Below are 16,140 nucleotides of genomic sequence, written 5' to 3'. Positions count from 1 at the left end.
GCAAATCAATCAGTGTGGTATATCACATTAACAAATAGAAGAAAAAAAATCATAAGGTCATCTCGATAGATGCAGAAAAAAGCTTTTGACAAAGTTCAACATCCATTTATAATAAAAACTCTCAACAAAGAGAGTATAAAGGGAACATATTTCAATGAAATAAAGGCCATATATAACAAACTCACAGCTAACATCATACTCAATGGCAAAAAGTTGAAAGCATTTCCCCTTAGACTATGATAAGGCAAGTATGCTCACTCTGGCCCCCTTCCCCTCAACACACAAGCCACAACAATCAGACAAATAAATAAATAAAAGGAATCCAATTTGGAAAGGAAGAATTAAAATTGTCAGTGTTTGCAGATGACATGATACTATATATAGAAAATCCTAAATATACCACCAAAAAACTATTTAGAACTGATCAATGAATTAAGTAAAGCTGTAGGATACAAAGCTAATACATAGAAGTCTGTTGTATTTCTCTACATTGACAATGAAATATCAGAAAGAGAAATTAAGAAAACCATTTACAGTTGCATCAAAAATAATGAAATACCTAGGAATAAATCTAACTGAAGAGATAAAAGACTTGTATTTTGAAAGCTCTAATACATTGACTAAAAAAACTGAAGGTGAGGGATACACATGAAAACATATACTGTCTCATGGATTGGAAGAATTAATGTTGTGAAAATGACCATACTACTGAAGGCAATCTACAGATTTAAAACAATCCCTATGGTAATGCAAAAGGCATTTATCACAGAACTGGAAAAAGTAATTCTAAAATTTGTATGGAAACCCAAAAGATCCTGAATGACCCAAGACATCTTGAGAAAGAAGTACAAAGCTGGAGGTATCATTCTCCCTGAGTTCAAACTATACTACAAAGCTACAGTAATTAAAACAGTATGGTACTGATCCAAAAACAGACACATAGATCAATGGAACAGAATAGGGAGCCAAGAAGTAAACCCATGCTTATATGGTCCATTAATCTATTGTAATAAAGGAGGCAAGAACATACAATGGGGAACAGACAACCTCTTCAACAAATGTTGTTGGGAAAACTGGACAGTTACATGCAAAAGAATGAAACTGGACTACTTTTTCACACCATATATGAAAATAGATCAAAATGGATTAAAGACTTAAATGTAAGACCTGAAACAATAAAACTCCTAGAAGAAACATAGGCAACACACTCTTTGACATTGGTCTTAGCAATATTTTTTTTGGATCTGTTTCTTCAGGGAAGTGAAACAAAAGCAGAAAGAAACAAAGAGACTTTGTTTAGTCAAACATCAGACTAAAAAGCTTTTGCACAGTGAGGGAAAGTATCGACAAAATAATAAAGTAGTCTACTGAATGGGAGAAAAAATTTCAAACAATATATCCAATAAGGGGTTAATATCAAAAACATGCAAAGAACTCATATGATGCAATATCAAAAAAGCAAACAACTCTATTTAAAAATGGGCAGAGGATCTTAATAGACATTTTTCCGGAAAAGACACACAGGTGGCCAACAGACACATGAAAATATTCTCAGCATCAGTAATCATCAGGGAAATGCAAATCAAAACCACAATGAGAAACCACCTTACACCTATCAGAATGTCTATTGTCAAAAAGACAAGAAATAATGACTGTTGGAGAGGATGTGAAGAAAAGAGAACCCTGTTGCACTTTTAATAGGAATCTAAATTTGTACAGACAACTATGGAAAACAGTATGGAGGTTCCTCAAAAAATTAAAAATAGAACTACCACATGATCTGGCAATTTTACTTCTTGGTATTTACTTAAAGAAAATAAAAACACTATTTCAAAGAGATATATGCACAACAATGTTCATTGCAGCATTATTTACAGTTGCCAAGATAAGGAAGCAACCTAAGTGTCCATAGATATATGAACAGGTAAAGAAGATGTGCATATATATATACTCACAATTATTACAATTATTAATAATATAAATTACTATTACTCAGCCATAAAATATGAAATCTTGTCCTTTTTGACAACATTGATGGATCTAGAGGGTATATGGTAAATGAAATAAGTCAGAGAAAGAAAAATGCAGTATGAGCTCACTTATACATTTAATCTAAAAAACAAAATAAAAACAGGCCCATAAATACAGAAAATAAATGAATGGTAGCTAGAGGTGGGTGGGGGGAGAAATAGGTGAAGGGTATTAAGAGGCACAAACCTCCAGTTATAAAATAAATAACCACACTGAGGTCATATGCAGCATAAGAAATATGGTTAATAATACTATAATAATTTTATATATGGGGTCAGTAGATTACTTAACTTATCATGGTGAAATTTTTATAATGTATGCAAATATCAAATCAGTATACCTGAAAGCAACATAATGTGCATCAACTATATTTTAATTTAAAAAAGGAAAAAATAACAATCTTAGTTACTTTAGGATTACTCATGGGTCCCAGCAGTTGGTGGAGATGTTTTCCCTGCCCTCCATCGGTAACTAGTTTGAATGGTGATTTTGATGATTCATACCTAAGCCACCATGACAGTATCAGAAATGATGAGTAACTGCTGGTATTTAGTTGGTAGGCACAAAATTACCTTGTTTTGACAGTTTTGCACAATTAAATACCTGTGTTTCCCTTGGTGCTTTCCAACTAGTAACCAAGACCTTGTTTATATAACTCCTTTAACCTGCCTTGACCAAGATTATTTAAACATCTTTGAGTTTCTATCTCTTCAACTGCACCTTTAAAACAGACTTAGCCTAATTCCATCAGGTGGTTGTTAAGAATTCCTTTCTAATGATGTGTTTGAAAATCCTACTGCTTGGTATAGAGCACTGAACTTGCTCAGCTGATGGTCTTCTTCCTCCCATGCAAATCTTATTACACTGAAGAGATTCCTGTCATTAGAGAAAGATTGGCAGAAGAATTAAGGGCTGAGCTGCAAAGTAATTGTAACTTGAGGATCCATTCCCTAAATAGTCTCAAAAAAAGAAGTATTTTTTCAGGACTAGATATTATCTGTAGCATATGCACACACCTGATATTAACTAGCTCCTCTCTGGCTCATGTTTGCCTCTTTTGTTCACTCTTCCACAGTGACCAGCCCTATGTTGTGTCCAAGAGACATGTACAGTGTTTCTGAATGTAATTTTATCCTGGATATTTTTCCTTATCCATTATTAAAAAGAAAGGGGAAAAATTCACAACTAACCTTAGGGTAATGGGTTAATTTTGTAAAGTCAGGAGTAAAATATTGATTTATATAGTAAATAAACAAAAAGAGGCAATCACATTATTGAAATCAAAGGATGAGGAAATCTCTTCATTCTATGGTGTCTTTGTCAATTTTACAGAGAAGTCTTTAGATCTGGCTTAAAGAATGGATACACAACTTACAGAGCCTTGGCTGAAACAATATAAAGCCCTACACTTCCACACTTATGAATCAAAAACTTTCACCTGCCAAAATAAAACACTTAACACACATCAATGTCTATTTTATGAATGAACATGTTCTATCACTGCACCTTAATTGTAAATGTGTCATAGATCTGCTTATCAATGTCCCATGCTGAAGAGTGACTTCATGTTGTCTGTCAAAAGTTTGGCTGGTAGGAGAATGAAGATGAAATGGTTATGGTATACTATACTCTGTAAAGAGTATATGGTTACTCCTGAGGGGCCTGGAGGTGAACAGGTCCACCCTTCACCAATGAAAATCAATGTAGAACTGTTCAGTGTCTGCATCTCACGAAAATCCCGTAATTGACTTTTAAAGGATAATCTTATTAAACTTTGAATTTCTCTTTCCTACACAGTTCTATTTCACTCTGCCAAATATTTAGTAGACAATATTATTTTTATAATGTCCACATTGAAATCTTGGGGAAAAACTTAAATATCTTATAAAAAGGTAGCAACAAATCAAAATGATGGCATACCCACTCAAAGGTTTGTTATAAACCATTGGAAAAGCTTTAGATAAGGACAACACCATGCAATGAAAAAAAATGCCAATATGAAATGAAAGTAAGGAGTATCAGTTGTTTATGCAAAATGATTAGTTAAGTGTATAAAGAGAACATATCTAAATTGGTAATAGCAACAGAAAGATTGTTAAAAGATTTTTCCTTCTTCATACTCACTTTTTAGTATTTTCCAACCATGTTTATAAATGTTTGTTAACTTAGAATTGAGAAATGATTGTTTTCATCCAAAATATAAGAAACATGGTTCTGATTTTTAAAGAAAATCTACAATTCATTTTTCTTATGACTTACCCCACCCCACTCTTGAGTTCAAATTTCCTAGTTTTATTTTTTACAATGTTTTCATGTTTGTGTATGTTTGGTTTGGTTTCCTTTTTCTTTTGTTTTTTTGGATCCAATGTTGTTGCTGTTGTTTGTGGTGGGGGTATGTTATTAATAATCACTGACTTTCACAAGCCACCAAATTGCCCTTATAAGCAAACGCTCTTAGTTGAGCTTTACTTATGAATTAGATGTTAAAACTTTAATTTTTCCATGCCAAACAACTGTTTGTTCTACCAAATTTCTTCACAAAGAGCAATAATACAAGAATTGAGACCCTGACATGTTGCCCAACCCTCTCCTTTCTCTCTCACTTCTAGATTCATCTAGGTGTTGTTTCTTATCAAGGCCAAAAGGTATAGAGAGATGAAGAAGACATAATAAGGTTGATAATGTAATGATAGCAGCTAACATTATTTGTGCAATCTCTCTATGCCAGACATTATTCCAAGTACTTTATAGGTGTTATATCATTTATTGCTCTCTTTTAAAATAAAAAGGAAGAAACACTAGTCTCTTTTCCTGGGCTTCATACCTGCATGTTTAGCAGCATAAAAATCTTGAGAGACAACTCCACTTATAAGTCTCTGACCTCACTTCTAGAAAGTTCAAGAAGACACTTCACTGTCTTGTTTGTAACTCACTGCTTTATTCTCCTACTATTTCTCATTTCTTCAGCCAATCAATCATTTATTAAATGTATACTATATAGGCACTGAAGGTACAGAAAATAATAATTAAAAAAAAAGAAAATGGCTGCCCTCATGGCATTTATGTTGTAAGGGAGGAAAAATAAGTGAAATATTTAATATGTCAGAGAGTGCTGATGGCTTTACCCTGAGAAAAATGCAGCAGGGAAGTTGGGGGAGAGAATGATGATGTGTGGGATTTTAAATAGAGTAATTTGGACCAGTCATGCTGAGAAAGTGAAGCGTAGCAAAGACCTGAAAGAGGTGAGCGAATGAGCCTGAGCCATATTACCTGGGGGAAGGTCATTATATTCAGTGAAACAGCAAACTCAAATGCCCTGAGGCAAAGCACACCCAGTAGAAGCTGGTTTTTCCTAGTGAAACCTTGAAAGAAGTGATACTGGATATAGGCAAAGTGGGCCAGACATGAAGGCACAGATGTTTCAGGGCCCAGATTAGAGACACAGAGGCCATCAGAAGGACTTTGGTTTTTATGAGTATTTGGGGGAAACTGTTAGTAGATTTCATCCAGAGAAGTAGCATAGTTTTACATGTGTTTTAAAATAGAGTCTCTATTATGGAGGGAATAGATCACATAGGGGAAGTGACAGAAACAGGAAGCCCAGTGGTAATCAAGTGAGTGGGTGATTTTAGGGGACTACGGCAATAATCCAATAGAGATATTATGGTGACTTGTTTCAGGAGAGTAGCAGAGAAGTGGTAGGTTCTGGGTACATTTTGAAGGAGGAGTCAAAAGGATTACTGAGAAATCAGATGTGGGGTATGATAGAAAGAAGGGAGTACAGAAAGACTAAGCTTTTTGTCCTGAGCACCTGTAACAATGGATTTGTCGATTATTTAGTGATTTTTATGAATTACCTCTCACTGCTTAAAATATCCCAAAACTTAGTGGCTTAAAACAGCGCACGTTTATTATCTCAAAGTTGTTCCTGGGATCACTTACCTGGGTGTGGCTTAGCTGGGTCCTCGACTGACTTCAAGGTCTCTGACAGGCTGTAGTCATGGTATCAGACAGATCCATGATCTCAGCACCAAGCTCAAATGGGGAAGGATCTGCTTCTAAGCCATATACGTGGTTGTTCGCAAGATTCAGTTTCTTGCAATTGGATTGGAGATCTCAGTTGCTCGCTGGTTGTTGACTGAAAGTCACTTTACTTCCTTCTAATGTGGATCTCTCCAACATGACAGTCTACTTTATCAAAGCAAGCAATAGAATGAGCGTCAGTTAGTAGACAACATTTTTTTTGTAACCTAATCACAAAGGGATCCTTCTATGCATACTCTCTTAGCTAGAACCAAATTACTCAATATGAAGGAATTATACATGGCCATAAATACCAGGGGAATACTTGAGGGGAAGGAATATTTAGATGCCTTCTCACTAACAGGATATTTTTTCATAAATCACTTTATTTGTATGTTACTCATAATAACCCTCTGTATTGATGACCATTTCAATTGTTTTAAAGATGAAGAAGATGAGGTCTCGAGACTTAAGTGATTTATCCAGAGTTACAAAACCAGTAAAAGACAGAATTTGGATTCAACTACAAAGCCTAATTCTTTTCCTCTGTAAGGATACCTCATTTTCCAAGTTTGGTTGGCTGACTACCCAAGAAATAACATTTCTTGGATAGTCAGCCCAAGAAATAAGGTAGTCCCAAGAGCCTTAAGGAATACAGACAAGTTATATTTCTCTAAAGCTTGACCTGTGGCATCCTTGAGTTTTATTCTTTAAGATATCAGACATTCATAGATCCTTCTTGGACCTGATTAAAGAAGTCAATTCAATTAAATTTAATCAACATTTACTCAGATATGCTTTATGACAGGTCCTCTGCTGGACATTAAAAATACAAAATGAGTGAGAAAAAAGAAATCCTGTCCATGTGAAGCTCAATATTATAAGAGAGAGTTTAAAGAAAGGGACATTCAGTACCCCCTGACACAGTCCTTTATGAACACTTAATTTCTTCTGAGGTTAATACTAGTTGTCACTGGAAAAAAAGGAAGTCCAGAAAAAAATCTTATCTGTCTAACTATGGACGTTCTCAGCAGAACAGTTCTGCTTAGGTCCTTCCAATATGCCTTCTCCCTCCTGCTTCATCTTAGAAAGCAATTTATATTCTCTCTTCTCTTTTGCACCCAAGCACTTCATGAGAATAGTGAAGAGATTTTAACACTTGATTTCACAAAGACCTCTTAAAGGAAACAGTAAAGACAAGGGTCTAAGAAAATCTCTAAAGAAACCCCCAAATTACAGCTAAGTGTACATGCACTTGGCATTATCTAAACCTCTTCTGATCATAATTGTGGAATAACTGAAGTTGAATGTGTTTGCTGAGGGCTACTTCTCAATTGTAATTCTTCACTTAAATAAAAGAAAGAAAATTAAAGACCAGTTGCATTATTGCTGTAGAAATGCTCTTTAAATTCATGTATATATATATATATATATATATATATACACACACACACATACACACACACACACACACACTGTTTACCATCTGAATTAGCAAAGATAAATATGAAGAAAGAGGAAAGATAAATATAATGATATAAATGATTTAATAGCAGTCCTTAATTGAAAGACTTTTAAAGGTGAGTTGTACCTTTTGATCTAAAAAAGTACTTTCCCAAATGACACATTTCTTTTTTTTTTTTTTTTAAGAAATTCACGTTCTTTTTATTTATTTATTTATTTATTTATGACTGTGTTGAGTCTTCGTTTCTGTGCGAGGGCTTTCTCTAGTTGCGGCAAGTGGGGACCACTCTTCATTGCGGTGCGCAGGCCTCTCACCATCGCGGCCTCTCTTGTTGCGGAGCACGGGCTCCAGACGCGCAGGCTCAGTAATTGTGGCTCACGGGCCCAGTTGCTCCGTGGCATGTGGGATCTTCCCAGACCAGGGCTCGAACCCATGTCCCCTGCATTAGCAGGCAGACTCTCAACCACTGCGCCACCAGGGAAGCCCGACACATTTCTTTATAAAGATGCTCCTAAGAGGGCATAAGAAGTTAAATTAATAATATTTATTGTCATGACATTGAGATGCCAAAATTAATTAGAAAATGTGTTTGATCACAAAAAAACTACCAATTTTCTCCCTGTTTTCCATGATGAATTTAAATATGTACTTGATAAAGGACAGCAAAAAGGGAGAAAAAATTATGTATGACATTTTTTGAGGATGTTACAAGGACAAGCATAATTAACAGCATATTTATTAAGAAATCCATTATATTTTCTTATTTCTTCTGTATGACCAGTATGATTTTGTGTTTGTAAAACAAAGCCATTGTTAAAGTTGTATAATTAAACAAGATAATGCAGTTCTATTTATTAAATGAAACAGGCAAGTTTACTCATCTTTTGATATTCACCTGGATCTAAGTTCCATATGTATAAATCAAAGTCAGTTACTTTGGGCTGGGGAGAGATAAGGGTTGGTGGGAGAAGTGCATGAATATAGATATTCACTAGGAAGTTGACCATGAAGCCATCATCACTGGGGAAATATTTACTGATCACCTCATCTACTTTGGTAGCTTCCAAGCACAGAACAAAATGTAATAGTTAGTTCACATAGGTTTGGTGTAGATTATCATGGTGCAGTGGCTGCTGGTAATAGTGTTATTGTTGAAAAAACTAATATGATTCTTTAAAGACACAGTCAATTCCTCATAGTTATTTATAGAACCATATAGCCATAACAGGCCAGGACAAGAGAAGAAGTTCTGACGTTATAGACTGGCACATCCATTTGATTAAAGACCTCAATGTATTAAGAACTTACCCAAAGGCATAAGGTAGTTATTGTCAATGATGTTGGTTATGCATTCAGATATCTTCCTCCTGACTCTGCCAAGTGATGATGTCTTTTTCTTAGCTCATCTTTATGGGAGAGCACACTGTCTTCTCTATTCAACACTATATATGAAATCAATGAATCTTCATGAACAAGTGGAAATTGAAACAAAACAACACTACAACACCATTTACATTAGCACCCAAGACATGAAATGTTAAGGTATAAATATACCAAGTTATATGCAATATTTATATGAGGAAGACTATAAAACTCAAAGGAAGTATATTAAAGAAGTAAATAAATGAAGTAATGTTCCATGTTCATGTATAGAAATACCAGATATTGTCAGGATGCCAGTTCTTCCTAACTTGGTCTATAAATACTACATGATCTCAGTCAAAAGTTATCTTGTGGATATTGAAACTAATGCTAAACTAATGCTAAATGTCATATGGAGAGCAAAAGCCCAAAATAGCCAATGCAATACTGAAAATAATAACAAAGTTGGAGGACTAACTCTACCCAACATTAAAACTTCCTCTAAAGCTCAGTATCAAGACAATGTGGGTTTGACCAAAACAAAAACATAACAAACAAACAAACAAACAAAAACAACTCAATGGGACAGAATATAGACCCATAAAAATGTAGTCAATTATCACTGACAAAGAGGAAAAGGTAATACAATGAAGAAACTATAGTTTTTTTCAAGAAATGGTACTGGAACAACTGGATATTACAATGCAATACAAATTAAAAAGGAACCTAGACACAGACTTTACGCACTTTAAAAAAATTAACTGAAAATGAATCACAGACCTAACGTAAAATGTGAAACTAAAAAACTACTAGAAGGTAACAGAGAAGAAAACCTAGATGACCTTGATTTTGGTGATGAGTTTTTAGATATGACACCAAAGGTGCAATACATGAAAGAAATCTAGATAAGCTGGGTTTCATTAAAATTAAAAATTTCTACCCTGCAAAAGATACTGTCAAGAAAGTGAAAAGACAAGCCACAGACAGGGAGAAAATATTTGCAAAAGACATATCCAATAAAGGATAATTTTCAAAAATATACAAAGAACATATAAATCTCAACAATAAGAAAACAATCTATTAGCAAACTGAATTCAACAATACATTAAAAGAATTATATATCATAATCAAGGGAGATTTAGTCCAAGGATGCAAGGATAATTCAACATCCACAAATCAATCAATGAGATACATCACAATACCAAAATGAAAGATAAAAACTATATAATCCTCTCAATAGATAAAAAAAGAATTACACAATTTAACATCCATTTATCATCAAAAAAAAAAAAAAAAACCTCAACAAAATGAGTATAGAGAGAAGTACCTCAACATAATAAAGGCCATATATGACAAGGCAAGCTAACACCAAACTCAATAGTAAAAAGTTGAAACTTTTCCTCTAAGATGAGGGACAAGAGAAGGGTGCCCACTTTCACCACTTTTATTCAAAATAGTATTAGAAATCCTAGCCAGAGCAATTAAACAATAAAAATAAATAAAAGGCATCCAAATTGGAAAGTAAGAAGTAAAACTGTTACTATATGCAGTTGTCATAATATTATTTCTAGAAAACCCTAAAGAATCCACCAAAAAAAAAAAAAACTGTTAGAAATAATAAATGAATTCAGTACAGTTGCAGAATACAAAATTAGTATACAGAATTCTGCTACATTTCTATACACTAAAAACAAACTATTAGGAAGATAAATTAAGAAAGCAATCCCATTTACAATTGCATTAAAAAGAATAAAATGCTTAAGAATAAATTTAACCAAGAAGTTGAAAGACTTATACAATGAAAGCTGTAAGATGTTGATGAAAGAAATTGAAAAAGACATAAACAAATGGAAAGATATTCCATGTTCATTGATTGGAAAGTTAAGAGTGTTAAAAAGCCCATACTACCCAAAGCAATCTACAGATTAACTGCAATCTCTGTTAAAATTCCAATGGCATTTTAAACAGGAATAGAGCAAACAATTTAAAAATTTGTATGGAATCACAAAAGACTGCAAATATCTCAAGCAATCTTGAGAAAGAATAAAGCTGGAGGCATCAAACTTTCTGATTTCAAATTATATTACAGAGCATTAGCAATCGAAACAGTATGGTATGGGCATGAAACATACACACAGATCAATGGACCATAATAGAGAGTCCAGAAATAAACCCAAGCATATATGATCAGTTAATTTATGACGAAGGAAAAAGATGGTCTCCTCAATAAATTATGTTGGGAAACCTGGACTGCCACATGCAAAAGAATAAATCTTGACCGCTAACACCATACACAAAACTAACTCAAAATGAATTAAAGACATAAGACCAGAAAACCATAAAAATCCTAGAAGAAAACACAGGCAGTAAGCTCTTTGGAATCAGTCTTGGCAAAGAATTTTTTGGACTTGACACCAAAATCAAAGGCAATAAAAGCAAGAATAAGCAAGTGGGATTACATCAAACTAAAGAGCTTCTGCAGAGCAAAGGTAACCATCAACAAAATAAAAAGACAACCTACCAAATGGGAGAAAATATTTGCAAATCATATATCTGAAAAGGGGTTAATACCCCAAAATATAAAGAACTCATAAAACCCAATTTTTAAAAATCCAATTAAATAATGGGCAGAGGATTCAAATAGACATGTTTCCAAAGACTAAATACAGATGGCCAACAGGTATATGAAAAGGTGCTCAACATCACTAATCATCAAGGAAATGCAAATCAAAACCTGAGATATCACTTCACACCTGTTAGAATGGCTGTTATCAAAAAGACAAGAAATAACAAGTATTAACAAAGGTGTGGAGAAAAGGAAAACCTCATGCAGTATTTGTGGGAATGTAAATTGATGCTGCCATCCATGTAAAACAGTATGAATGTTTCTCAAAAAATTAAAAAATAGAAGTACCATATGATCCAGTAATTCCACTTTCAGGTATTTATACAAATAAAATGAAAACACACTAATTTGAAAAGGTATATGCACCCTCACATTAATGGAAGCATTGTTTACAATAGTCAAGATATGGAAACAACCTAAGTGCCCATCAATGGATGGATGAATAAAGAAAATGTGGTGCATATATGCAATGGAATATTATTCAGCCATAAAAAATAATGAAATCTTGCCATTTTTAGTAGCATAGATGGATCATAAGGACATTATGGTAAGTGAAGTTAGTCAAATCAGACAGAGAACAATAAATACCATATGGTGTCATGTATATGTGGAACTTAAAAAAAGAAAAAAAGGAAGCTTGTAGGTACAGAGACTAGATTAACAGATTAGTGGTTGCCAAAGTGTGAGGGAGTGGGCAAAATGGGTAAAGGGGGTTAAAAGTACAAACGGGAAGTTATAAATAAGTCATGGAGATGCAATATACAAAAATAATAACAATACTGTATTGTATATTTAAATATTTCCAAAAGAGTAGACCTTAACTATTCTCATTACAAGGAAAAAAATATGACTATGTGTGGTTACGTATGTTAACTAGTCCTATTGTGGTGATAATTTTGCAATATATACATATATCAAATCATTATGTTCTACCCCTAAAACTAATATAATGTCTTATGTCAATTATTTATCAATTAAAATAATGATAGTCTGACTTCTAACTGGACTTAAATATTCAAAAATGGGCATACTTATACTCTTAAGTAAGAATAGATTTATTAATTTATTAAACATTCTACCAAAATTTGACAGCAGCTAAATGCCTGACAAATTTTATTTTTCAAAACAATATTTGTCATGGTTATCAGACACAAATCTACATGGGTCCAGAGTAATGCTCTTTATGACTCATTGGGAAAGTTGGCAGGAAAAAGAATATTAGTTTACTTATAGCTTTAGTTAATCTTTTCTTAGCATTTGTTCTATATGCAGGGCATGGTTTCCACAGAGTCTCAAGGTAACCTAAAAAATGCTGTTAACAGCCCATTCATAGAAACTTGAGAAACTATCGTTTAGAAGTCAAGATATATCATGGATATAATGACTCAAAATTATTTTAAATGAGTACACTTTGTCCTAGGTTTATAAAGCTCCAGAAACTCAGTTCCTCAATCAAGGGGAGAGTGGAAAGTGTGACTTTTAATGTCAGTCTTTTCAGTCATGACAAACACATCTTGACATTTTCAAGCTACCTCAGAATTTATGGAATCATGAGTAACATTTCATTTTTGAGGATTCCAAGTTAGTTAGTTTTTAAAATAATAGGGAAATCTATCATGGCTTTTAGAAGTCACTAGTGAGAATAATATCAAGAGTGTCTTATAAAGAAATGTCTTACAAACACACGAGATATGAATATATAGAGCAAAAAAAAGTCTATGTGCAAATATATGACCTTTGAGCAATTTTACCTTAAGAAAACTGTCAAATCCCTAGCAAAGATGGTGGACAGGGAAGTATTTACAATTGTCCCTATTTTTCTATAGGTGTTACTCCATTATAGATTAATATTTAATGTTATGGATGAGTTATTGGGCAAGGATTACAATCTAAAAATAGATTTTCAATTATATACTCCTCATCTCATAAGAAGCAAAGGCAATAAGAATGATATTCTGATTTTAAAAAATAATAAAAAGAAAACAAACAACCTTATTAAAAAATGGGCCAAAGACCTGAACGGATACCACATCAAAAATATAGAGATAGCAAATAAGCATGTAAAAAGATGGCCCACATCAGATATCATTAGGGAAATGCAGATTAAAACAACATTGTGATACCAATACACACCTATTAGAATGGCCAGAATTCAGAGCACTGAGTTTGCCCCAAATGCTGGCATAAATGTGGAAAAATAGGAATTCTCATGCATTGCTGGTAAGAATGCAAAATGTTATATCGCCTTTGAAGACACTTCAGTGTTTCCTTTCAAAACGAAACACACTTTTACTATAATATCCAGCAATAGCATTCCTTGGTATTTACCCAAAGGAGTTAAAAACTTATGTCCACATAAAAACCTACACACAGATGTTTAGAGCAGCTTTATTCATAATTGCCAATAGTTGGAAGTAACTAAGATGCCTTTTAGTAGGTGAATAATAAACAAACTGTGGTACAAACAGTGAAATGTTATTCAGCACTCAAAATAATTGATCTATCATACAATGAAAATACGTAGAGGGAATTAAGTGCATATTACTAAGTAAAAGAAACCAACCTGAGAAGGCTTCATATGACATTCTGGAAAAGGCAAAACTATGAAGACAGTAAAAAGATAGGTGGTTGCAAAGGGTAAGAGGAGGAAGGGGTGAATCGGCAGAGCACAGAGGATTTTAGGGCAGTGAAACTACTCTATATGATACTATTATAATGGTGGATACATATCACTATAAATTTGTTAAGCCCATAGAATGTACAACATCAAAAGTGAACCCGAATGTAAACTCTGGATTTGGAGTGATAAGGATGTGTCAATGTAGGCTCATCAATTTTAACAAATGTACCACTCTGATGGGGGATGTTGAAAATGGGGGAGACTATGTATGTGTGAGGGTAGGAAATTTATGGGACTTCTATAAATTTCTGCCCAATTTTCTGTGAACCTAATACTGCTCAAATAATAGTCTATTTTTTTAACAAAAGACATATCTCATAAATACTAAAGCAATAAAGAAGACCACTAGAGACATCATAGATTTTCTTTTGTTCTATTTGTATCTCTTGTGTGTTTATAAGACATTCCTTTATAAGACATCCTTGATAGTATTCTTGCTAATTCCCTTTTATAACCATAAGATATTTAGAGGACTGGTTTAGGAAGTCCAACAGCCTAAAAACATTAACTCCAGAGAGAAAGAGAGACAAAGTGAGAGAGAGAAAGAGGAAGGGGAGAGAGAGAGAGAGACAGAGACAGAGAGAATAGAAGATGTGGTGGGAAGAAATTAACAAACGATCCAGAACTTAGGGACATGAGTTTTGGGAATGCAAGAGTTCACTGAATTTCCATCATTATAGTAAAAAATTAAACATAAAAAAATGAAACCTCACATGAAAGCTCATCATAGAAAAATTGTAGACAATTAGCAATAGGGAAAAATGGTTAAAAACATATAGAAAAAAGAATAAAATGCTGTTAAAAATCATGTGTATCAGGGTGGAAATGACTTTCTCAACAGCACTGGAAGGCAGAAGACAATGGACAATGCTTCAACTATTTATTTGAGGAAAACAAATGTGAGCTCAATACCAAACAAAACTTTCTGTAAATTGTGGAGGAATTTTGAGACTACAAGATTTTAAAAATTTACATTCCATGTATATTTTTTCAGGAAGTATGTGAGGTAGGTTTTATAAAAATAGGGAGTACACAAAATAAGAAGATATTGAATCTAGAAATGGATTTCTCATCTCAGAAAAAAAGGTGAAGTTTCATGTCAATGTGTAAAAGAATGTCCTAAGAGTAAAGCTGTGTCACAGGACTAGAGACCAAATAGTTAAGACTGGAATGATTCTTGCAGGCGGGCATCAATGATGCCTCCAAGATTTCCCAATGTGTTCAGGAGTGCTCCAAGGAAGCTCTAGTCTTTGCGAGTAAAGTAGCGGTGAACACATAAAAATTAAGTAAATAAGAATAAAGTTATTGATTCCAGGCCATTAAACATTATACAATAATGTCATCAAACTACGTCTTATGACAACTAGATTCACCTGAGACAGACAGATTTTATGCCCAGAATTGCATCATTTCATGTGGTATAGTATTCTTGTAGTCCCCAAAGTTTACCCGTTCAGATTAAAAAATAATTAATCTAAATTTTATTGTCACCCTCTCTGCAGAATACATAGGAGTGTAGTTAGCAAAAGATTAGCCAAGATCATTATGGAGAATATGATCGCAATTTTGTTCAAATTAATTAAGAAGGCCTAAGTATATGTGTAATAGGCCATAACTATGCATCAGAAGAAACAGGCCTATAAACAGTCATTTTCTTCCAAATATCTTTTAATGTAATTTCAATTCAAATCTCAACAAGATTTAATCACAGAACTTGATATTGTGATCCTAGAATTCACATGGATGTTCAAAGGGCCAAGAATTGTCAAGACAGTTTGGGAAGGGAAGAGAGGGAACAGAGTCTTAGTCAATGAGATATTAAAACTTCTCTAGAAGCTGTATTTCTTAAGACAATAAGCTGTTCTCAGCAGTGACTGGGAAGAATTTAGAATATATTAGCATTACAGTAGAGAGCTGAGAATCAAACTCACCAATACATGGGGACCTGATATA

This window comes from Balaenoptera acutorostrata, chromosome 8, assembly GCF_949987535.1.
Source record: "Balaenoptera acutorostrata chromosome 8, mBalAcu1.1, whole genome shotgun sequence".
Lineage (NCBI taxonomy): Eukaryota > Metazoa > Chordata > Mammalia > Artiodactyla > Balaenopteridae > Balaenoptera > Balaenoptera acutorostrata.
The sequence above is the reverse complement of the archived record's forward strand: the minus strand, read 5'-3'. Positions refer to the sequence as shown.